The 23,998-nt window shown below is 41.4% G+C and overlaps 1 long non-coding RNA gene across 1 annotated transcript; it reads left to right on the plus strand.

Moving 5' to 3' along the window:
* Window positions 1–3,654: 3,654 nt before the first annotated feature.
* Window positions 3,655–5,528, plus strand: LOC147245079 (uncharacterized). The gene is made up of 3 exons (XR_015110143.1): window positions 3,655–3,750; window positions 3,828–3,943; window positions 5,229–5,528. It is a non-coding gene; the product is annotated as an uncharacterized LOC147245079 (long non-coding RNA).
* The last annotated feature ends 18,470 nt before the right edge of the window (window positions 5,529–23,998 follow it).

Genomic DNA, 23,998 nt, shown 5'->3' on the forward strand with positions numbered 1-23,998 from the left:
AAGATCCAGGAATTGTCTAAGCCACCAGTGACTTAACACAACCAGCGGAGAGGACCACTACCAGTATGTCCGATCCATGGAGAGCCCCGACTTGCCAGAAGACCTAGCTCACCTTGCAACACTGGCACTAGACTTACATAAGAAGATTGGAAGTCTTCAAGTGCAAAAAAATAAATCATGTTTATTAGTGATGGTTGCAATAAAATGCAGAAAAGCTGTAAAGCAGACGGATTCGATCAGACAAGTTGGAGGTCATCGGTGTGTAAGTGATCAGAGGTTTCGTCTATGAGTTTTGGATCGATACTTTCACTTTCATGAAAAATAAGGTGCTTGGGTTAAAATTTCTTCTCTTTGTCAGGTTCTGGGCGTCTCTCAAACAGACAAACCTTAATCATGTCCCCCTTGTCAGTTGACCCAGTTCTTGTAGGCTGGATTTGCAGCACGGAAGCTGTGAGCATACCCATTAAGTATGGATTAATCCTGACGCGTTACGTCCCCAGGGGCATGGGATTACAAAAAAAAAATATCTACAAAAATAAGGACTGGATTATTTATGGGGATTTTTAAAAACATTTTTTAACATGTGACCTCTTAGAAAGGCAGTGAGGAACAGGAGTGAAGTCAGTGTTTGGCACAGGGAGCTCGTGTGGGTACCTGACATCCTCCTGGCTCTCACTGCTCCTTCCTTTATTCCTTCCATCTTTCCCACTTTCCAATTACAACAGTCATATCTTGCCAGTGGGGTCACCATCTAACACAACAGCCTTACAATGCTGCATTGTTCCTAATATGCTAATATTGGTAGTAAATGAAAGTGATTTTAGACAACAGTTAGAGAAAGGTTTGTGATGCCGCTCAAGCAACAATCTCCTGGCATTTTCCAGCTGTCACATGTGGTAGCCTTTTGGTTAATAGCACTAAAATTAGTATTCATGAAGCATGCTACACTTCCCTGCTTGTTTGCTCTCCGCTGTGTTCTCACCATAAATTTGGCTTCCAAGAACAGTGACTAACAAAAGTTAAAATACATCTTGTTTTGTGACTTTTGCATGCTCATGTCCATATGTCTGATACACATATGTGTTTATTTAAAGGTGACTGATTCAACTTGTCCTTACAATTTGCAACTTGAGAAGTGAAGCTGGGATTTTCATAATAACTTGTAACCTTTTGATGATTAATTCTCGTTTACTGGAAAGTTTGTGGATACGTCTTTCAGTTCTATTATTGTCAGATTCCTGAACTTTTTTTTTTTTTTTTTTTTTAAATACATGTATAAATATGTACAGCAAATTTGAGAAGCAATTGGGGATTTTTAACCATTGCTGTGTTGCGGAAAAACATAACCACATTGGCAGATAGAACATGGAAATAAAGGAGAAATCATTCTGAGAATGAAGCAGTGAATCCCCACTCCAAGAAGGCCATAGCTGGGATCATGTGAAGTTTTTACGCCACATGTTTGAAGGAATGCACCCTTACACACCGCAGGACACTTCTAGACAGTTCTAGAGAGAAGAGAAACGAAAGCCACAAGAGAATACTACTGTATACAAAAAGAACCCTTTACAAATATCACGTCATCATGTCTACACAGGGGGAACGACTGGTGTAGACTCTGCAGAAATACTCTGCACTTCCCCTTTAGAGCTCAGTGAAAAATGAAAATGTGTCTGAATTATATCACGCGTGTCAGACAGACATGAGACAGCAGAGAGAAGTGAGAGAACATGTCTACGTTCAGCCCACACTAATGATGTCAGAGTGTCTCTTACCATGAAGAAGTGATTTGGAAATGCCAAGACAACTTTCTGGTTTGAGAAGACACACACACATACACACACACACACACACACACACACACACACACACAACTTATTTTACTGCTTTACTACATTTTTGGTTTTCAGCAGGGATGCAAGTGGCTTCTTCCATGCATCATACTATGACCTTCAGACAATAAATTCCCTATATACAAATTTTCCCCACTTGGAAACGACATCCACATTGTTACATTATTTATAAGAGAAATAACCACAAATCCAGAACATATCATATTTATATCATAGATCATCGTTTACTTTCAGCCTTACAATTCTTTTGAAAAAACCCGGCATTTACATATTTTCCTATGTTTGACTTTTGCGAGTAGCTCCAACTGAATCCAAAGTTAATCTCAGTATATCAATTGAAGGGAAAAAAAAAATCTAAGTTTGCCTGAAAAAAAAAATGAATTCCACATATACTGGAACATGGTGGAGCTTAAAGGTTTTGGATTGATAATGATATTTTCAGTAAATGTCATTAGGAATTATTTGTTCATCACGTGATGAATAGTTAGTTGAATTGTTCTGGTAATAACAGGAAGATAAACTAACATGAAAATGATAAACTGATCATTTTTTAAAGTTTTTGAGTTAAGAAAATTGTACGTTTTTCCCTGAACAGAAACTTTCATCTCTCTGTTTTAATTCTGGCAAAAAAGCAAATAATTCCGTTGTGATTTATTATCAAATAGACCTAATTTACAGAGTAGGATGCTGCTTTTATTTGAGATAGTCACCCCGACTGAGAGCAACAGTTACCCTCACCCTCCACTGACACCCTCCAAAGCTGAAATTGGTGCTTGTCACAAAGTCCTGAAGCAACGATGCTACATAGGAGAAACGCAGCTGTCGCACTTATACAGTAGTGCAAAGAATTTTCCAGCATCGTTTCTTAAATGCAGTGGAACTAAAGTCTCATACCGGGTATCAGTTTTCACTTTCCAGCTCCCTAAAATTGAACAAATTGCTTTGAATCAGATTTACTTGCATGGTCTGTTCTTTGTTATATGGGTTGAGAGTGATTACAGGATCATGACTGAGCTTGGCCTCAAATGATGACAAACTACATGGATTCTCCCAGTGATGTGTTCTCCTCCGGCCAGCTCTATGATGCTATGTTGTTGGCTTGTTGCTAGATGAAGAACCCCGCTGACTATCGGTTAGATCAGAGATTAGAGAGGCAAATATCTATGAGGGGATCGGTTTGTCCACGCCAAGCTATAGGTACACCACTTTGTTCCTAAGGGATCTTTGGTAGTCATCATGGAACTCTTTTAATCCACATAAACATTTCAAGAGAGCAAAAAAAACAAAACAAAAACCTTTACTTTTTTGAGGTTCACTCTTTTTATTTAGCTCCAATTGTGTATTGTTAGTAAAAACAAAACAAAACAAGTGAGGAGCTGATTGAGGCGCTAAACTGGAACTGTAATGGCCACTAATTTAACCTTTGCACAGGAGTGAAACTGCTGCAGGCTCATGGAAGCACAGTACTTTTATTATAAAGTAATAATAACCTGTGAGAAGATGCTGGCTGGCAACCATGACAGATCCAATTTTCACAGCCAGCACACTGCCTCACAATGGCTTTCAAACATTTAATTTCATCAGATGAATTTGGAGTCAAATATTTCAAGACAGAGGTTTGGCTTTATAAAATTTCTTTCTTTCCTTCTTTTGTTGTTGATCATTTTGGCACAAAACTGGATGTCCAGTGAGGTGTGGCTGTAAATGCATCATGAAGTGTCTACTGTAGTTCTATCAGTGCGTGCCATTTCAGGACTGTGAGGCTTTGGATCATCAGCTTCATTGTCAAACAAAGAAATCACTGGCTTATTAATATCAATTTAATTGGTACAGGACCTGAAAGAAGAAATGATGACAGACAAAGATCACAGCAATACACACAAGAAGTCCTCAACAGGTCATTAAACCAGTCGAGATCCAACAGGTTTTTCTTGCCTGTAAAAATGCTCTACAATATGGTTCTCTCTAATACAGCGCCCTGAGTTTCTCTTCAATAGACATTCCCACAGTCCCATGGTTTCAGCTGTCCTAAGTGCCTGCCAGGATGTTGCTGGCCCATGCAACACACAGCCATTTCCTCCCAGGACCAGGTGATTGACAAAGACACAACAGGCCTCAGAGCCAAAACGACCCACTGCTCCACTGCCAAGCACTCTGGGGTATTGTGCCATTCCCATACTGAACAAAAGCGTTGAGCAACTGGAGAGAGCTATATCAATTTCAGTTTTAATGAGCACCTTCTGTACTCAAGCTTAATAAGTAGAGTCACCTGTTATCATCCAAGTACGCCTTACAGGAAATGTGAAAAATGCACGTTTGGTTTGTGTTTGTTGCTCAGAGACAAATGCAAAGTCAGTTGGTGGCAGATTTACGCTATAATAATGACACAGGTTGTAGAGGGGATGCGCTGACGTCACTTTCCCACCAGAATACACATCCTCACTCTAACTGAGTGGCCGACATGCTGCAACATGGCTTCTTCAAGAAGGAGAAACTATAAAATGATGAGTGAAAGAACAACAACAATCATCGAGTTGAATTAAAGGCTTTGGGCAGAGATCCTAACAACTTACACTATAAAGCTTTAACAACTATAGCCCTTAGAGGAAAGGGAGTTTGGCTTGCATTCGCTTTAAATTGGATTTGATTGCAAAGTGCACAAATTCAAATGGACCAAATAAAAAACAAACAAACACAACTTTGCTGGGGGGGGGGGGGTGATATTATTAGATTTCTAACCTCCAGGGGCTCTGGATGGCAACTGTAAATAAAAGACATTGATGATGATGACGATGATGATGAAAAAAAATCATATTTACATGTGCAGTGTATCAATAATCTGCAATGACGCCCCCATCCCTCTTATCATTTTTTACATTTTCCTGAATAATTCATGACGAGGGTGGCGGTTTCAAAGAGTTAAAGTCGTAACCTAAGACCATTGGCAAAGCATTTAGTCATCAGTTGCCTTTAGATGGTCTGACACGTCCACTGAATGTCTCAGTGGGTGCAGGGATTGTTGTGTAACATCAGATAAGTGCTTCTCCGTGACAGGATGAGGAAGATGGATTTGCCCAAAATTTGAACGGAAGAACTCTGACTTTGAGTGGTTCTTTGCAACTAAGAGGAGGGAAAATCCTGATTTCTAAGCTAGCAAGAACCATCTAAAGCATTGATAGCATCATCAGCCTTCTTCAGAACGAGACTGAGATGTAGAAACATTTAAAACAGCATCTGTTGCCTCTCACAACGGCATATTACCATTATGGCTGCATTTAAGATCGACGCTAACGCTGCCACTCAGTGAGTGTAACCAGCTACTGCGATGTCACATGCATACCTTCAGTGTGTAAGTGAATAAATAATGTCTTTCAGCATTTGAACTTACCACAGGACCGCACAAACATGACTGTGAAGTGGGGGAACATCTTCACAGGGAGCACGACCCAACCCGGAGATTTTGGCTGCCTTAAGCTGTAAACAGCTGCATGTTATTGAGCTTACATCAATGAGACGTGACCAAGCCTCCCTCCCTGGTCCACATCTCCCAGGATCTCTTCAAGGTGAGATACCATCATACAGTAGTGATAGCGTCTGATGCAGGTCCCCAAACATCCCTCCGTGAACAATAACACTAATTTGTTCCCCTCTCTCACTTCCACGGAGTTCCACCAACAGTACGTAAGTTTTTGTTTTGTTAAGCAATGACATAAAGACAGATTCCTTGTCAAAATACTTTTCATGCAGGTCTTTCATGATTCCCATACTGTTGACTGCTGTCATCTGTTAGGAAATGTGTGTGTGTGTGTGTGTGTGTGTGTGTGTGTGCACGCGCGCGCAGTCACTGTTGAGCTCATCAGGTTTTGTGGAGACGGCTTCTTTGACAGGTGTCGTTAAAGTATGAGTAAGTATATCTGTGCACGGGGACGCTCACGGGCTCACAGTTGCCTGTTATTAAAGAAAACATTCTGCCGTCACCATGGCGATGGAAGTGCTCTGAGATGGCTGCTGGAAGTGCTGACAGACCTGTGTCAGACAGAATTTCCACCTCACCGTTTAGGATCACTCCATTTCTCCATACCCTTTACTCATTTTACCGCTGAACCACTGAAGCGTCCTCTAATACCTCGCGTCTTCCCTTTGACTGCTCGTACCCCCCTCCTTCCCCTACATGTGTTGACATTTTTTTTTCCTGCCTTTCACAACAATCCCTATACACATATAGGCTCTCCTCTATATGCCACCACAAACTCGCCAGTTTGTTCTCAGCACGAGAGTGAGTCACCAGTTTTCATATTCTACCCTGCGGAAATGTTCTCTCGAGGAAGACCTCATACCAAAACATAAAATCTTTTGGCTACAAATGTTTTATTTTTTTCAGGTCATCCAAGAATGCCAGTGGATGTTTGTAATACATTTGGAGATATTTCCTCATGGCATTCTTGAGATTTAATGCTCATGTGACCTATTAAGTCCCCTTGACTTTTGACCACCAAAAAAAAATTGCAGTTTATCCTTGAACCCTGGTGGATTTTTGAGAAAAAAATTGCAACAATTTTCCCAATATGTTGTAGATATAGTCCCACGAACAAGAACGGGAACTTAAACGCCTTACACTGAATAAAAAGAAAGCACGGTGTTTCTGGTCATTCATGGATTTACAACCTTCACATGCAAGTGAGTCGCATCTTAAGCGGCAAAAACGAATGTGCCTACATCACATATCCATCAGAACCAGTGATAAATAACTGGGACTGCTGTGTTATTTTGACCCAGGACTGAATGCAGATATCTTTTCCCCCTGATGACAAAAGCCAGATGTGAGTGGTGTTTTTTCTTTTTTCCAGGTATGGTAAATTAGCAATACTAGTAACTAGATGCTTGAGTGAGTGCGCCGTTATAGCGCATACCAGCTCTTGTGTCTCACCCCGCCACCGCACAGTTTCCTGGGCACAAGCTGTCAGCTTATGTGTTCTGCATGACTCAGATGTTCTGATTAGTGGCCTGTTTTCATAGATACAGCACAACAAGACATAAATTGGGCTGAAGAATAACTAATGGCATGCCCGAATGAAAGGAATGGTGTTTAATGAATTTGACGGTTCAAAGTACAGTCACAGACAAGCTTTGACTTCAGACATCAAAACTAACTTTAATGTGCGCACGTCACGTTTTGACGTATATCTGCGCGTACGATCGAAAATGTCACATCCGATGTGAAACCCTCTGAAAATATTTCCACAGAAAATGTCTCATTTGAATTCAAACATCAGTGCATCGATAGTTTGACATTATCCCTTGGACCGTGTTAGCAATATTCACATTTTAATAAGCATCATATTATCTCTCAAACTTCTAGGTGATACTTTTTCTTTCTATAAATAACAACAATAAAATGTCAAACTCTGGTGTTTCCTGCATGCTTGACAGGACACGTTTGCCTCGACTTTGACAATAAATGTGTGGTAAAGGATACACATACAGAGCACTTCCATTATGTGTGGATCTGGATTATGTTTAATCTAGCTCGCCATGTGCTCTCTCATCGATGATATTTTTGACACAGCGCAGAGGCAAACTGTGTGTTTTTCATCAAAGCCGATACAATGAACTGTCAGTTTGTGGTGACCCCTTTTGGCTGAGATCAGCGCCATTTACCAGAATTAAGACTACATGTCTACCGCCACATTATGTCAGACGTATTTTGATCTGGCTTGCTAGTCAGAACGCATGCATGTGTGAAAGAAGAAAGGCAGAACATACGAAATTTGCAAGATGCAAAGCAATAAAGTGTTAAACTTTAAACGTAATGAAGTTTGTATCTTATTTGTGTCTGGAGGGTTACTTTTCACGGTACGTTTTCGAGTTTGTAATTTCATCTCTTCTTCAGTATGTGTTATGCTATGTGATGAACGTCGCTACTGAAATGACGTAAGCTGACCAAACTGCATCTGCTGGAACAAACAAAGCATGAGCTCGGGATTTATTTTAACTAGAGAATAGTTAGTTTAGTATGTACGTATTCAGCTCCTGGAGGTGGTATGGATCCTGCTCTGCATCTGTAGTCCAGAGGATTAGGAATGGATCATTTTATATTTATACTGTATATTATTATTCTATATCATATTCCGTATCCACGGAGCCTCCTTGATTCTTTGAGTGCATTCTAGTTTGCTTGCCTCTGCGCTGGTGAAAGCTGTGGACATTGTGTTGCCCTGTCATACGTACATCAAAAGAATTCTCCTCCTCCTCCTTTACACAATAATTTCGACAGAACTTTAGGGAATGACTTTGAATTTCTTTCAGACATCCACTGGGACTCAGGGATGAACTGAAAAGATTTAGGTGGTTAAAGGGCCAAGGTCACTGCCACCTCACTTAAACGCCATTTCTCTGGAATGCCTTGAGGGAATTTCTCCAAATCTACAACTCATGTCCACTGGGACTCAAGGATGAACTGAAATTATATGATCGGTCAAAAGTCAAAGTCACTGCCACCTCATATAAACACCATACCTCTGGAGCAATCTGATTCCTTAAAATTTGCTGCTCACATCCACTAGGAGTGAAAGGTGACCTGCAAAAATTTTGAAGGTCACTGTCACCTCAAATAAACATAGAATCTCAGGAATGCCTTGAGCACATTTCTTCAAATATCATACAAAGTCCATTAGGAGTCAAGGCTGACCTGAAAACAACTGTTGGCGATCAAAGGTCAAGGTCATGAGGAAAGGCACACATTTTGAAGGTATACAAGCATTAGGAAGTATTTCTAGTTCCACATATCATCAAATATAAGACATCTGTGTTTTTTTTGTTTGAGCTGAATTTACAGGGAAACAAACTTGAACTAAGGCTACATGGGAAGAGAGAATCTGCTGGTTGGTCTTTTGTTTGGTTGAATAGGTCATACAAAAATATCTACATTCATTAAATAAAAAGTCCTGCTTTTGAATAAATTCAAACATTCATTTTGAATGTCTTGTGTGTGAAGAGACAAAACTGTGAAACACAAGGTTTAGGAAGATAATTTCTGTCTGTTTATTCACTCCAACCAAAGTTGTAGTTACAACAAAGCAGACGCAAAACACAGTTGATGTAACTGTAGATGTGTTGACATGTCGCGTCACTCAAAGCAGAGAGGTCTCCACCTCTTTTTAATAGGCGAGCTTGTCTAACTCCGCTGAAGGAATGAAACAAAACCTCCAAACATGAAATTCTTCCAGTATCTAAGCACAATTCCTTCCAGTAAGACAACATTATCTGTTGGGATTAAGAGTAGCGATCACTGTAAACAAAACCTGTACAAACAAAGCCCATTCATAAGCTGTGTATCTATATTTTAATCTGTTGTGACTAATCACCTAAGCAGAAGCAGTTCCACTTGTCATGTGTATCACTTCCACGTCTGCCTTTCTCACTATAACATTTACATCATCTATGTTTACATTTTTCAAGAGCTGGGTTCGGATACTTTCCCACACTGAAGACTCACACTTATCTTAAAAATATCTTCCTCCACCTGTTGAGCTCTTTTCTGTTTCGTTTTATTTACAAGTCACATACTGTGTGTGGTGCCTCAGAGATTTGTCATCGTGCAGCTAAATTTTATGACATCCCACCAAAGAGAAATCATCACGTGTGCGTTTTTACGAGTTGGTAAGCTTCTTCACCTAATTCTCTTTTCTCTTTAATCTCAAAGTCACTCGGTTGTAGCGCCTAAGAACTGGAGGGTCCGTACTCTGATGACAGATTTGTGGTCAATTCAGCCTTTTCAAGTGACGCACAATGAAATTGTCACATTTCAAGGCATGAAAGAAGTTTGGAAACCTCATTGGATCCAATCTATTAACAAGCCACTACTGTCAAAATATTCCAGGATGTGGAGCAGTGTGAGTTGGGCTGAGCCAAGATATAAATGTAGGACAACACACACACATACACTCAGTTTTTCTCTTAATCACTCACCTTTGTTCTGCGTCCCAGCTTACACTTGTGCATGCCAATACATGACACACACACACACACACACACACTCACACTCACACACACACACACACACACACACACACACACACACACACACACACACACACATCCTTGTACTTATATCTTTGTGAGGACTTTCACTGATGTTCATTGACATTCCCCTCACCCTAAACCTAACCATCTCAACTGACTGTCCTCACTTTCCAAAAATGTCCTCACTCTGTTGGTTAAATACGTATTCTAGTCCTCAATACGTAGCAAGTACAAGAGTACACACACACACACACACTATGTACAGAGCCACTTGATACAGTGCTATAGACTCTGCGGCTACAATGCCAGGCCTTTTCCTCACTGCTGGCCCCCTCACATTCGAGCTGATATACCATTACTGTGGCACCACCAGACCTCACAAGGTAACACAATAACAACGCAGAGTCGCTCAGTAGCTTTATCACACGACTACCTTGAGTCCATCTCCCATGTGATTATAACAGCTATGTATTATTTGATTTAGAAACTGGTTCAAACCATCGAAGCTCCACAGCAAAAATAACATAAAGTTCCAACCATTGCAAAGAATAAATGAAGTGATTCAGACAACGACGGAACAGGCGTGAAAACATGCTTCAAACATGCATATATCACATCAGGATTATTGGCTCTTTGGTTGATGCATCAATCTATATTATACAGTTGTTATAAGCCCATGAAAAATTTCTGTGAAACTAAAGACAGCAACTACATTCATACAGTTGCTTTGCTGACTAGAAAAACATTTTAATCACCAAGAACTGCACGGTTTTTTCCTACTGACTAGAGTCATACATGGCAGCCCATAATTTGAACCTTGTCTCATTTTCGAGCGGTTGCGTATCACCGAGACACCATCTTTATAAGCCTGTCCTCCCAGTGAACTGTGCTTTGTGCTCTGACGAAGCGAAGGGGAACAACAGCCCTCATGGCTATTGGACAGGTAAATTGCACTGAGACACAAGGGGCTGTTTGTGTAAGACAGTAACATGACACGTTTTGATGCAGGAAGTGAACTTTTTTTTTTTTGTCCTCCCACTGTAAAATAAAGAATTAAACCCTGGGAAGAAGGAGCATTATAGAAACAATACTGGCACCTTTGTGTCTGTGAAGGTGTTGGAACAAGGTAATGTTTGACAGACAAGCAATATGTTCCAAAGCTGTGCATGTCTCATCATGTATAAAAGTGCTTCACAGTTTGTTCAACAGAGGGATATTAGCATTCAACACTGTATAGTACAACAAAATTGCCCTTGGAGCTTGCCCAGGCAGTAACCGAGCTGTGGAAGTGTAACAGTCTTGTGTGCAAGTCATTGCAGAGCAGAAATGGAAGGAAATATAAAGGTCTCCACTTTCCTAGTTACAATTGCTTGGCATATGTTGTTTCACCAAGCAAAATTAAAACCATATACTAGAAATCAGGATCCAGCATGAATAATATTTAATTTGCAGGACTCAGCTATTTCATTTGACCCTGTTGCAACTTATCAGCTTTCCTCTTATCCCCTGAGAGAAGTCATGGCATGTAAACCAATAACCTTTCCACCTACAGTTTGTGTTTTTAATGTAAAAAGAAAAATCTAAATCATTGAATATAACGGATATTGTACCTAAAGTTTTATGTTTGGCACATACTCTTTTGTGATGTGTAACAGTACCCGAGTATACCGTCCTGTTTGGCAGAGCAACTGTCATGATAACATCTCACATTATTGCACCCTCTCTAACGCCAAGACGCAGAGACACAAATGATTTGTGCTGTGTGGGAAAGCTGGTGCCATGTACATGGACGGGATCTTTGGAGATTCAAAGATGAGTAATATATGACCATAATATAGATACCATATGTTTCCCTGCCTCTGTGAGCGACCGGGAGGTTCAAGGATGATGAGGTGCTAGGTCTTGTCAGATCCTTCACACTCAGAAAGCTGGGTGATTGAGGAGAGGATCGAAATGGAGTAAAAAAAAGAGAGCGGGTAGTACGGGTGCTGAGAGCGATTCAAAGACAGTTCCCATGCATCATGCCAAGCATTAGGCTGGGGCATACAGTCTATGACCTCACTGCTCTGTGGCTGGGTAGAGCTGCTCGGCAACCTCATTGCATCAGCCCCTCCACTTTTGTGGTTTTGTTTGGGACGGATCAAGAAAGCCCAAATGGGGCACAGAACATGGAGGTGGGCTGGCAGCCCAAAAATGAGCTGGAGCCGGCCAAGTGCTTGTGGTCGTCTAGTCAGGGCAACCCTGGTCAGGGCATAACATCGCTTCATCCATCCAGCAAAGCAGGCTTACACTGACCTGCGTCACAAGAAAGAAACCCCTCTCTGTGACCCAGACCCATACTTGGGCTAACTATTAAGGACATGCTGCTTTATTGGTGCAAGAAGCTGCAGCCAGAAGAAGGATAACAGCCAACTGACTCTGGAGGTGTAATTACTGCTTTAACCCTGCACTAATGTGAAAAATAAGGCTCTATGTGAAAGCAAGGGAAGAACCTTTTGGACTAGTGCCTTAACTGGATACATTAAATTTGTGATTGAATAAATCCTGCTGAGATAAAATGCAAAATGACAGTCTTGGGTTTAATGTGTTGAAGAAATGTCATGTTTGAGGTGTGCGTCTCCTCTTGCTTTACAAGTTTGCACAGTGAGGGCATTACAGTCGACCACTAGAGGTAATATAAGAAAGTTTAGCAAAACTGAAGGACACAGTTAAAAGCTTGACAAACTACAGTAGATATGAATTAGTTTTTGCCCCACTGGTGGTGAAGTGTAACTCTTAGGTTAACAAAGCAGCAATTGTGAGTTTGTTGGGAAGGTTACAAACAATACGCAGATGCATGATTTGATTTGCACAGGCTTGTCTCACACTAATGGCTATAGTCAGTGGCTAAATGTTATATCTGTCTATTGCCAATTTGTTTAAATTATATGTGCCCCCCGTACACATACAGCAGATGTACGTGAGTTTTAGAGTAGATGTAGGCCTCTGATGCAAAGTTCACACTGTGCATGATGAACTGAAAGATAAAGATCTGGTTGTGCATGTATGAATTGACTTGTCTTTTTGAGAATATTGATGACGTGTGGCAGCATGTATGTCATGCTAACATCAGAAATCTCTCTCTCTCTCTCTTTCTCCCTTAGTAGATTTTATTCTTCTCCCAGAGTGCTGAATTCTGTCCAGCAGCTTTGTCTAGCTCTAGCCAGGATGCTAACCATTCCCAGGTGCTGTCAGAGCTAGGCTAACTCAGTAGGCCCACCTAGACTTCCAGGCCTTGGGTTTCACCTCAAACCGCAGGCAGCCCTCACTCAAAGGTTCAAACTATATCATAAAAGCACTGTGGCTAAATTGGACTAGCTTTTGTGCAAGCATGTCCTGTCATGCATTATAAATCTATCTATATTTCCATCATGGACTATGAATCTCAATTGTGTGGACTGAGGTTGTTTGCTCTTATTAAGTCCTCTATAAGCTTTGAACAAAAGGGATTGCTCAGTTGCTCCCTGCCAAGCAGTGGGGCAGTAAATACTAGATTAGCATGACCTGGAGATGCCAAACCTGGAACCAAACAGGCTCTTTCAACCCTAGATATATTTGCAGTCTTTTCAAAATCCTGCACTTGCTGAACAAGCTCAGAGTAAAGATATTTGCTGGGACCTCCTCTATGACCCACAGTACTTCCTGTTTCTGTGTTGATTAAATAATAGTTAGACCAAACTTGGCATTTCGTTTGAGCTGCTTGAGTGAATTTTTATACATATATTAATCTTTTAAAAAGTCTATTCAGACCTGCATGCACAGGCATCTGTCAGAGGTGTGTGTGTGTGTGTGTGTGTGTGTGTGGGGGGGGGGGGGGGGGTGTTAGGGCAATTGCCTTCAAAATAGTTTTTGTGAAATCAGGCTTAGGGGACAAAGGAGGCAGGGGTGTAGTATGATAAAGCTCCAAGGCACAGCCAGCATGCTCAGCATTTAGATATGCCAAATGCTTTTGTGCACAAGTCCATACAAAGAACAAGCCAAACAACATGTCATCCTGCCCATATCACAGCCATCACAGCGCTTCCTGTCTGCAGAGATTTGTATAAACTCCCCTCCTCCCCACCTACAACCTTTTTGAGCACCTTCCAGCCCTTATCTCTCCTACCGCCCTCTTTATCTCCATCTCAAGTTGAAGTTGCCACCTTATATGAAACCAGTGGCTCTTGGTAGCTGCCAAAACGCTGCGGTGACATCATTGTTTCCACAGCTACTATCGGCCCCATTACCCAGAATCCTTTTCAACTGTAACATTATCTTACCTGGCATTGGGCTGATGATTTGTTGCCTGTGTCCCCCCCCCCCCCTTCATCCCTGTAAAAATTATCCAAGCATACACACGCATGTACAGATTGCCACCTCTATGCTGAAGTCTGAGCCAGAGCCCTGTCACCCCCCCACCCGTCTCTCTCTCTCTCTCTCTCTCTCTCTCTCTCTCTCTCTCTCTCTCTCTCTCTCTCGGAGGCCATTTTACAGTACCTTGTTTAGTTTGTCTAAGCCTAAACAAAGAAGACTGAACAAAGCTGTATTCTAATTTGGAGGACAAATGCAAATGAAAACTTCAGCACAAAAAAGGAATGTCACTTTGCCAAAATAAAAAAAAAATAAAAAGATGGATCCCACCCCGCAGCTGCAAGGCTATAGCTCTTGGCCTTTATTGAAGGCAGACACACATCGATGGTGCAGAAAGACAGACACACAAAAAAGACAATTGAATCATTGCAAGAGCCACATGATTTTTCCTGCATAATAAAGTCATTCCCTTTTACTTTTTAAGCCCCCTCTCCCTTTCCTCACCGCCAAAGCTTTATTACTTCATCTTATATATTTGATTATATGTTAGATTAATCCGCTGAGGGTTTTTTTTTTCCTGCTCCAGCAGCCTTTTGTTGATGTGTCCAAGGTCACCCAGCAGGCTAACTGATGTCATCTGATTGTGAGGGCTGATTTGTTTTGCAGTGTCTCTATCAGTAGTCGTCTCATTCAGCTACCGTTTGCTTTTCGACCCACATGGAGACAAGATTCTTGTCAGCACTCATACATGACATCATGAGGCAGCTGACTGTGGTGTGAGTATTTCAGAAGGTATGTCCGAGTTATTTGTGTGCATACGGGACAAAAATGAGACACATAGACTCAGAGTGAAGGAGTTGGTGAGGTTGAGCACACAGTGGGTCATGAGTTATGGGGAAATGAAACATAAGCTCCCTTTTAAAGTCGTGTCCTGTTGTGAGGAACCCTACAGAGCGTGAGGTGCAGCCTATGCTGTTGTCCTCATCTCTTTCTCTCCACGGATTCATTCTTAACCCTTGACAAACTTAAACAGAAAGGAGACAGAAAACGTGGTATATTGAGGTCATTCACGCATTATTACATGTATGTTTTCTTCCTGTTTGTGTGCTTATAATAATATTTTTTATTTTGACAAGTCAATCTTGTATTATGTGTCCCATCATTGCAAATATTCTTGCCTTGATTGGTGATTGTTGACTGATGGAGTATGACTAACCAAAGAATAATTCTAAAGACATGAAAAACAGGTAGTGCTACTTCCCTGTCATTGTACTTTTACATCTAAAAAAGGAACAGTAGATTACTTCAGTTAGAACCCCTTTGGCAAACATGCATTCATTTCATACAGTGTTTAAAGGTGGATCTTCGTGTGTGTGATAGAGAAATTTGCACCAAATTTGCATGTAAGGGAGAGACACTCCCACACATTGTCTTTGATTGCTGGAATCTTTATCTGCAACTTTTCCATCTGTTGGAACTTCGTGAAGTGAAAGGGCAGCTACAGAAAACCTCCACATATGTACATGCATAAACACATCTATTTTTTTTTTTTAACCTTACAAAATGTAAACAAAATTTACACTCTTAAGGGTGTATCCTCCACCAAGGTGAACTCATATGGACACAATATAGAAAAATGCCATTTTTCCTTATGGTGGCCCATGTGACTGGTGCACCGAGTTCGGTGGAAATCTGGCTCATAGTCTTTGTGTACTTCTGTGAATTTACGTGCAAAATCTTTCAACATGTGTGTCCTATTTGATGTCATGCAGGTGCGCGGTGCATGGAAGGAAGGAGAGAGGAGAGAGGTGAAGTATTGCACAGCACTGCAAGAAGCAGTGGGTGGTAGAGGTGGAAGTGCAGTAGAGATAATCCCAGGCTTTTGCCCTAAGTCCTGTGCACGCTGGGCAGATCAGGGACTGTGGGAGGAGTGGTGCTACCCCGTGGCAGTCACCCAGCCCCAAGCCTTCCACCTGACCAGCCTGGTAGCAGTGCAGCCTGCAGGGCTGATGACTCAGCCTTCATGTTCGAACAGGAGCTGCTGGTTAAATCTGGATGAACCGATTTGAAGTTGACTGTTGGCGTGAATATGCCCTAAACTGCCCTGTGCTCAGTTTATTAGCCTTTTCTCTCACATGCAAAGTTTCCTGACCCTCTCATGCTCACCACCATACGTTACATTTTAAATGATTTGAAAGTGAGTGATCTGAGGTGTAAAATTATAGCTTTTACTACTGCAGGGTGCTGATGAGTGTATCACTAAGCAGGATAGAGAGGGTCAGCAGGTTAATGTGTTCAGTATGTTCATATGGCAACGGGGAGAGATGAAGTTGATAGGTTAACCCAGAGGTCAAAAGGTCAGGTAACCCCAGAGCACTATTTCAGGCTGAGCCCCGTTTCAGCTGGAGACCCTGAGGAGAGACCCCTTCAACCCACACATTACCCTGCACGCAGTTGGGAGCATCAGCTGTGTAGAGGAGCAGTGGAAGGAGGGAGGGTGGGAGAGGTAGAGGAAGCTCAGCTGTCAGGATGTGCTCCAGTCCCCAGATACTCTTTCACTCCTCTCCATCCATCCCAGCCTCTGGGTTTCTTATTGAGCACACAAATGTCACATGCTATGTAGGTTACATTTTTAAATGCCAACAATTTTTTGAATAAGTTCTGGTTGAGAAACCAAAAAAAATAACAACCCAAAAAAACACTGTGGTATCAGAATTAACTAGCCTCCCCGGTGGCAATAAACTATGACACTTCCTCACACGGTCATAACCTCTCAGTAACCTCACCACCGCCGCCATCATTATGGCAATCGCAAGAGCTCTTATCATGTGATATGTGAAGCTTGGCTGCAGCTGTGAAGCCACAACTCTACACTCATGTCCAGAGACTCCAACATGCCCTTGTTGTAAACGCATAAACAAGATATCTGGTCTGGATGAATTCTTTGGATAGCGAATATGACACTTTCTCGACTTTTACTTCCCCTTTTTTGATTACAACATTCACTTGGCAGGGGCCGGCATGGCTCAGAGGTCGTATGGCCATCTAGCAGCTGAAGGGTTGCTGATTCGATCCTCACTTCCCCCGGTAACCATGTCTAAGTATCCTTTAGCAAGATACTGAGCTCCTGATGGCCCTGCGACAGACCAGTGACCCATCCAGGGTGAACTCCGCCTCTCCAGTGTCAGTTGGGAAAGGCTCCAGCCCCCCTCCTGTGACCCTTAACAGCTAGGCAGTATAGAAAATGGATGGATGGATGGAACTTTCACTTGCTTTCTCACTGTCAAGGGAGTTCCCAGGTACTTTTAATTTGAAATGTGAGAAGATTGTATCAAAACAAGAGGAGACAGCTAGACACGACTGAGAGGCAATTCATGGTCTGCTTCTCAGAATGAGTCCAGAGTCCGATAGAATCGGATCAGATTCAAGTAAAAGAAAAAACAAAACAAAGTGGAGAGATTATTGGAGAATATTGGTGCTTCTCACAGTCAAGTTTAGTTCTCTCCATAATTGTGACTTCTAATTAGATCAGAAAACAATGTGTCCCGTGAGAAAAAAAGCACCTGATCTTGGGTGTTAAATTGCAGTCTCCTTACGAGAAATGAAAAAAGTTCATCGGTTGTCTGGATGAGAGTCTTCACTAAAGACCATTCTCAGGAGGATTTAGAAGTCTGGGAAGGCTTGTTTAGCACTTTTGCATTCATGAAAAGAGCTAAATTAGACAGGTAAGCATTTTCTATAAAGTACACAATCTCAAAAGTGCTCCTGCATTCTCTCACACTGAAAACAATATTCAGAGTCAACAGCAGAATTTGGGCTTTTTTTTTTTTTTTTGCCACCAGGTTCTCAGAGCAGGCTAAAGAGGCACACCGCCCCCCTGGTCATGCTCTCCGCACATAAACTCGTCCCCAGAGAGACGACACACCGAGCCAAGTGCTGGAAAAATTTGCACAGTCTTGACTCAGTCACATCAGGCACCCACCCTAAAACTCCACTCAATGATTGATGTGTGTTCATACAAGCCCCCAGAAAAATCCAAACGTGCTCCAGCATATGAACCTGTCACACAAAACATCTATATTCCTGAGGTTTGGGCTTTTGGACTGAAAAAGTTTTTTAGTTTTTTAAACGCGTTCCACTTTTGCCTGATCAGGTTGTATTACGTGTCATGCCTTGCCAATGACAGACGCTACTGCTGCACTTCACTCCAGAACCCTGGCTGACTGGACAAAGGCCAGGGCAACGCTCCTCTCCATCCAAATAAAATTCCCTTAAATGAGTGAATTCATGTTTGTTTCTGAACACACTGAAAGTAAACTCTGAGGAGTAAGAGAGCTCAAATACTGTGTTGTTTTAGCAAATGGATTTGCTGAGTCGTGTCCAGACACTTATGCACCGCTAAACTGCACAGAGCTTAAATTGTTGAAATACTGTACAGATGGCTGGATTCATGATTTGATAGACATTGGACTTAGCATCATCATTTAAGGGATATTTAAGTGTCGCCGTCGAAGGGAAAAAAAAACTATAAAATTGGTCCTCCCCACCTTCTGTACATGAACTGATTCTGTTCATGAAATATTTATACATTTTTTTTCTTGTTTACTATATTCCAGTAAACATCTTTTAACATTTTGCGTCACTAAATAACTGTGTCTCCTGGGTGGAGGGGAGGTTGTATGGCTTGGGGCTCGCTTAGCAACATCTGAAGTTGTTCAGCGTCGGTATCCATTACCTAATATATCAGAAATTGTTGTTATATATATTGGGACTTTGTTCTATTCTGTGTGTTTAATGTGTGCGTCTATTCCCTGAGGCTTCTCCTCAGATTTCTTCCGATGATTTTTCCATCAAAAGAATGTTTTTTGAGTAGTTTTTTAATCAAATGGAGGGTTTAAGAATGAAGAGATTGTGACGCCCCCTGAGGAAAACTGATTTGTGACATGAATAAATTTGACTTGATAAAAAAGGCAGATCAAACATGTCATGACCAAACTTGACAAACTAAAATGTCAGTCTGTACATGAACCTAATATATAGTACCATGTCTTTCTTTTTTTTTTTTCTTTTATGATTCAGACATTATATATCCAACCACATTTGGATGTAGAAGATAAAACCATAATAAAACATTAGAATTCTTTCATTAAACTGCGTGTAAAAATACCAAAATTCCATAATGTAAACGGATTGTTGGGTCCATTATGTTTAAATGGGCTAATTATGTTTATCACACATGTGAAATGCACCTGAAAGAGATTATATTTAAACATATTCAAATAATTATAAATGTTTTTGGACCCACAAGCTTTCGAAGAAGTAGGAGAGTTTAGAATTTCTGGCTAGGACACAAACACTCGGGGGCTCGCTGATAAGATCACAGAATGTGAACTTTCTGGGCTAAAATTCAAGTTGGATGAACAGGAAGACAAAGCTGCCTTTGAAATACAAACACGAGTGAAGAAAAACCCTGAGTCTGCAGTAGTTTGATCATCCTCTGCTTCAGCGTGAAAAGACACCCTAATGTTCTCTCTTTGTTTCCAGGATGCAGATTTAACATTTAACCTTCAGCATCATTATCAACCATTAACAGCCTAAATAGAAACTCATTAAAATCTGACCAGTTTGTGTGGCAGATTTTTAAATTCGGCGTGTAGCTTTTTCTCTCCCCCCCCCCCCGTGCATTTCTCTAAATAATAGCTCAGTGAAAACACGCCACGGTCCCAGACAGAAGGTGGGAAAGGAGTAAATGGTGTAGTTATTTTTTTTCATATCTTTGTTTTGTCCTTGGCTCTGTGCGAATGTGGCTGTCCAACTGTCATCCTGGTGGAGATACATGTGCAACTGGGGCGAAGCAGCGGAACCAGACGTGTGATGTGAGGGTCTCTCTGGCTGTGTAAACAGGGCCTGAATACCCTCAGAGTCGATGGCTATCGACCAGCGCAGGCGCAGGAATGACAGGTCTTATCTGGAACTGGCTGTGAGATCTGTGTCTATGTGTGTGTAATTCCTGAAGTGTATCGCAACTAAAGCCGGGTCAGACTCTGTGCAGGAAAACCCAACGATGTTGCACACAATACAGCGGCATATGTGACACATCACCGCCATCTTGTTTGCGCTATCATTGTGATAGATGGCGGTGTGAATTCTCGTTGTTCCTCACCCATCTGACAGCCCTACACATCAGGAAACGAAATTCAAGTGCTGTATGTAAAAAGGAACTTTGTGAGTGTAGGTCAAGGGGTCACACCTTTCCCTGACCAACGGGATTCTTGTGCTGTGAAAGGCAGAAGTCACTCAGATCAATGGGGGAGAGTGTGTGTGTGTGTGTGTGTGTGTGTGCGCGCGCATGTGTGCGTGCGTGTGTGTGAAATAATTATTAATCATCATTTACAAACTAATTCAACAACTGGGAATGGATGAAGTTTAAGGTCACACATTGACCTTAAACATAAAAAGGAAAGAGTATCAGAGAGTAACTACCTCACACGTCACGTTTGTTCCTCTCTTTATAATATAACTTTTTTCATTTTCAGTCATTGCATACGGTACATTGCGTGGGTGCAGGGAGAATTCCGGCTATACTTGCACCTGCCTTTTCATCAGGAGGTAACATCACTTTGGTAATGGTAATTCTGACACATTTACACCAAGAAACACCTACAAAAATCCATGGCTTTAAAAAAAAACAAAAAAAACAACAACCATAACGGTGTTTTGAAAAACTTAATGTAAAAAAAAACAAAAAACCTTAAACTTGTGGCTTCTGAGTAAAATGACTTTCCTTTGCCCCAGTGTTCATTAAATGTTGTTTTTTCCCCCCTTAAAACTCAAATAACACATAACGTGATGGGAGAAGCATATTAACATCGTACAACAACCTGCGTTTTGTCTTAAGTAGAAAACGGGAGGATTTGTCTTCACATTGTCTGCTGAGGTTTACATGAGAAGCCGCAGACTAAGATTTACGAACCTACAGTAAAGCGAGTAAAGTATCTGAACGTGCATGTGTGAAACTGTTTGGAGAAAAAACATCTTTGATTTATTCATTTTGTTTATTCTTTATTTCCTTTTTAAAAACAAAACATAAACAAAACGTGGTTGTTCAAATTATCATCTGGAGAAGATATTAAAAATCTCCATTTTAAAGCTATTTAATGTAAGTATGAGATAGTCTTTGCTAGTTTTCAGGGCCTGCCCTACTGCACGGGTACTACTGCAAATACTGTGACTCACTCATTGCACCATTTCTTCCTGACAGCATTGCATGAAGACATTATTCATTTCTGCAGCTTGTCACCTTCTGTCTAAATTCATCAGCAGCATAATGACACTTCTCTATCAGACTCCAGAATATCCCCAGACTTTCAATGCAAAGGACAAGTACTGACCTGACCTTTGACCTTTCCTTCACAGAGAAAAGAAATGAGCAATACAGTTGGGGAAACATACCTCTTAAAATGTTAGTTTCCTGCATTTAAAGCTAATCCTTCCTCTTTGCCAATCAGTAAAGGTCACGTCATTAAAGTCGCTGTACTGAATCACTCTTTTGGAAATTTTTCTCATTTTCAAGTGAATAAAAAAAAAAAGGGGGGGGAATAAAAATAATTTCTCATAATTTTCCCCTGTTGGACAGATTTGGAGTTTGCAGCCAGTTGGCAGAAGTTCAAACGTAAGTGTTCAGCAGTCAGGGTGTGACGTTCTCACCAAGCGGGGACAACCCAAAGTGTTTGAGGTGGTCTCTCAGCTGGAATTCTGAATCCAGGAGTGAAATAGCCTGTCAGAGTGATGTATGATGTAGAGGGGACAGAGGGCTGGCATCCTGGAGGTGAAACCGCCGTCTACCGTTCTTCTTCGTTTCACACAAACAGGAAGCACGCACACATTCTTGGAACACATTCTTCAGTCACTGTGTGACCTTAAACATAAAAAAGAAAGAGTATCAGAAAGTAACTATCTCTCACGTCACGTTTGTTCCTCTCTTTATAAATATGTCTTTTCGTGTAATCTCTTACAGGAAAGGGAAATGCTGCGTTGAATCCTAAAATGTTGTTGCTCGTAAGGTCAGTCTCCTATCAACTGTGCCCAAACTGAAAGTAAATTCCTCGCTACCTCTCGCACTCTCATCACAACCTCCTGGCTCTCCCGCCCAACCCCTCCCTCCAAAACTCTCCCACACCCCCTTGCCCCAGCCCCACGCCTTAACACTGCCTCTCTGCATTGATGCTGATAATTACCACTGAATGGATCTGCAGATTCCCATGGATGTCAGTGGAGCCTTTGGCCTGTTCTGTCGCTCCCCTCCTCCTCATCCTCTCCTGCTTCTCGAGTCTCCCCTTATACCTCTCAATGGGGATTAAAAGAGAGAGAGGCGAGGGATGGAGTGGGTGCTTGCCCAGATTGTGGATGGTTTGCCATGCAAGTGCCTCATCTATGTCACCTTGCCAATCAAGGCTGTCACCATGAATAAACCAGAATGTGTTTTATGATTTTTGGGAAGTACATCATGTTAATGTCATCCTCAATTTTTTTTTCGGTGAATTGATAGAGTTCTTTCTTGTGAAAATGCCATCATAATAAACTCAAGGTAAGTCCCATGACACATTAGAAAGTGAAATCCTGTTGGAAAAAAGGTTACCTCCATAAAGAACAATTGTGGAAAATAAAGAGAAAAGGAAAAGTGGTGGATTCCCACCATTTCTCCTGTGCGAGCAGAGCTGAGTGGATCGACGTCATGGTCACTGGAAGCCCACGCACCCTCAGCATGCCAGAGGTAACCGATACCCAGTCAGCGCTCATCCAAGCTAGAAAACCCACTAAAGCTATACTTTCTTCCATCAAGGTCCAAGGAGGGGCCAACCCAGCCCACCACAATTAATCACATCACACAGGGAACAGCAAGAAAGAGAGAAAGCATGAAAAGTGAAGAGAGGAGCACTTTAAAGTGGGCGAGCGATGGCATGACAGACAAGATGCAGACAGGAAGAGGAAAAGATTTTTGTCCATTTAAGTATGCAGCGGCGCTACCTTGCGTCATACATGACACGTTAACTCAATATGTAACATTCAATATGAAAAAGTGGACCTTTTCCAAGACCATGTGGTAATTGTGTCATTTTTTTTTCTTCAGATGCAGCTGCAATTTGAGGAAATGGTCTGGAGCCTCCTTAAAGGCATCAGTGCTGCAGGAGTGTTTGGAACCAACAGGGTTTGGCTCCAGGCTGCTTGTCAACCTCACTTCAAATTATCCTCATTAACTACGACTCCAAGGGGATATGACTATTTGTATGTGTGCTATACTCAAGCGCAGGAGCTCCAAAATTTTCAGCCCCAAAAAATAAAGGTGCCTGGGAAATATGCCTGGAAGAAGTTGACAGCTGAAGGAGCATTGTGCACAAATTTAACTTCTTTTAATGAACTTTGGTAACAATTGTGTCTAAAATTAAAATTTCTAATCAAAGACAAAATTTCATTTCTTTTCAGGAAATCATTTTGACAATCCTTAATATGCATCTTGTAACTTCTCTTGGTATCCAAGCCCTGATTTAATGTACAGAGGCTCTCACAGACCCATTAATTAAAACTGGTCTTTTTGAATTGTGCGCTGAAAAATGTTAACATTTTAAAAAGACAGAGGGATTTGTCTGTAATGTCATGCCATAAATTGCAGGGTTGTTTGTTTTTTTTCAAAAATCCAAGATGTACAATACACACTACACTGAAAAAAAATACCTATCAGTTAGAGGAAATGAATTAAATTCCCCGAGTGCTCTCTCTCTCATACACACACACAC

The sequence above is a fragment of the Aulostomus chinensis genome, chromosome 18, assembly GCF_037954235.1.
Source record: "Aulostomus chinensis isolate RoL2024-O1b breed Wild chromosome 18, RoL_Achi_v1.0, whole genome shotgun sequence".
Taxonomy (NCBI): Eukaryota; Metazoa; Chordata; class Actinopteri; order Syngnathiformes; family Aulostomidae; genus Aulostomus; species Aulostomus chinensis.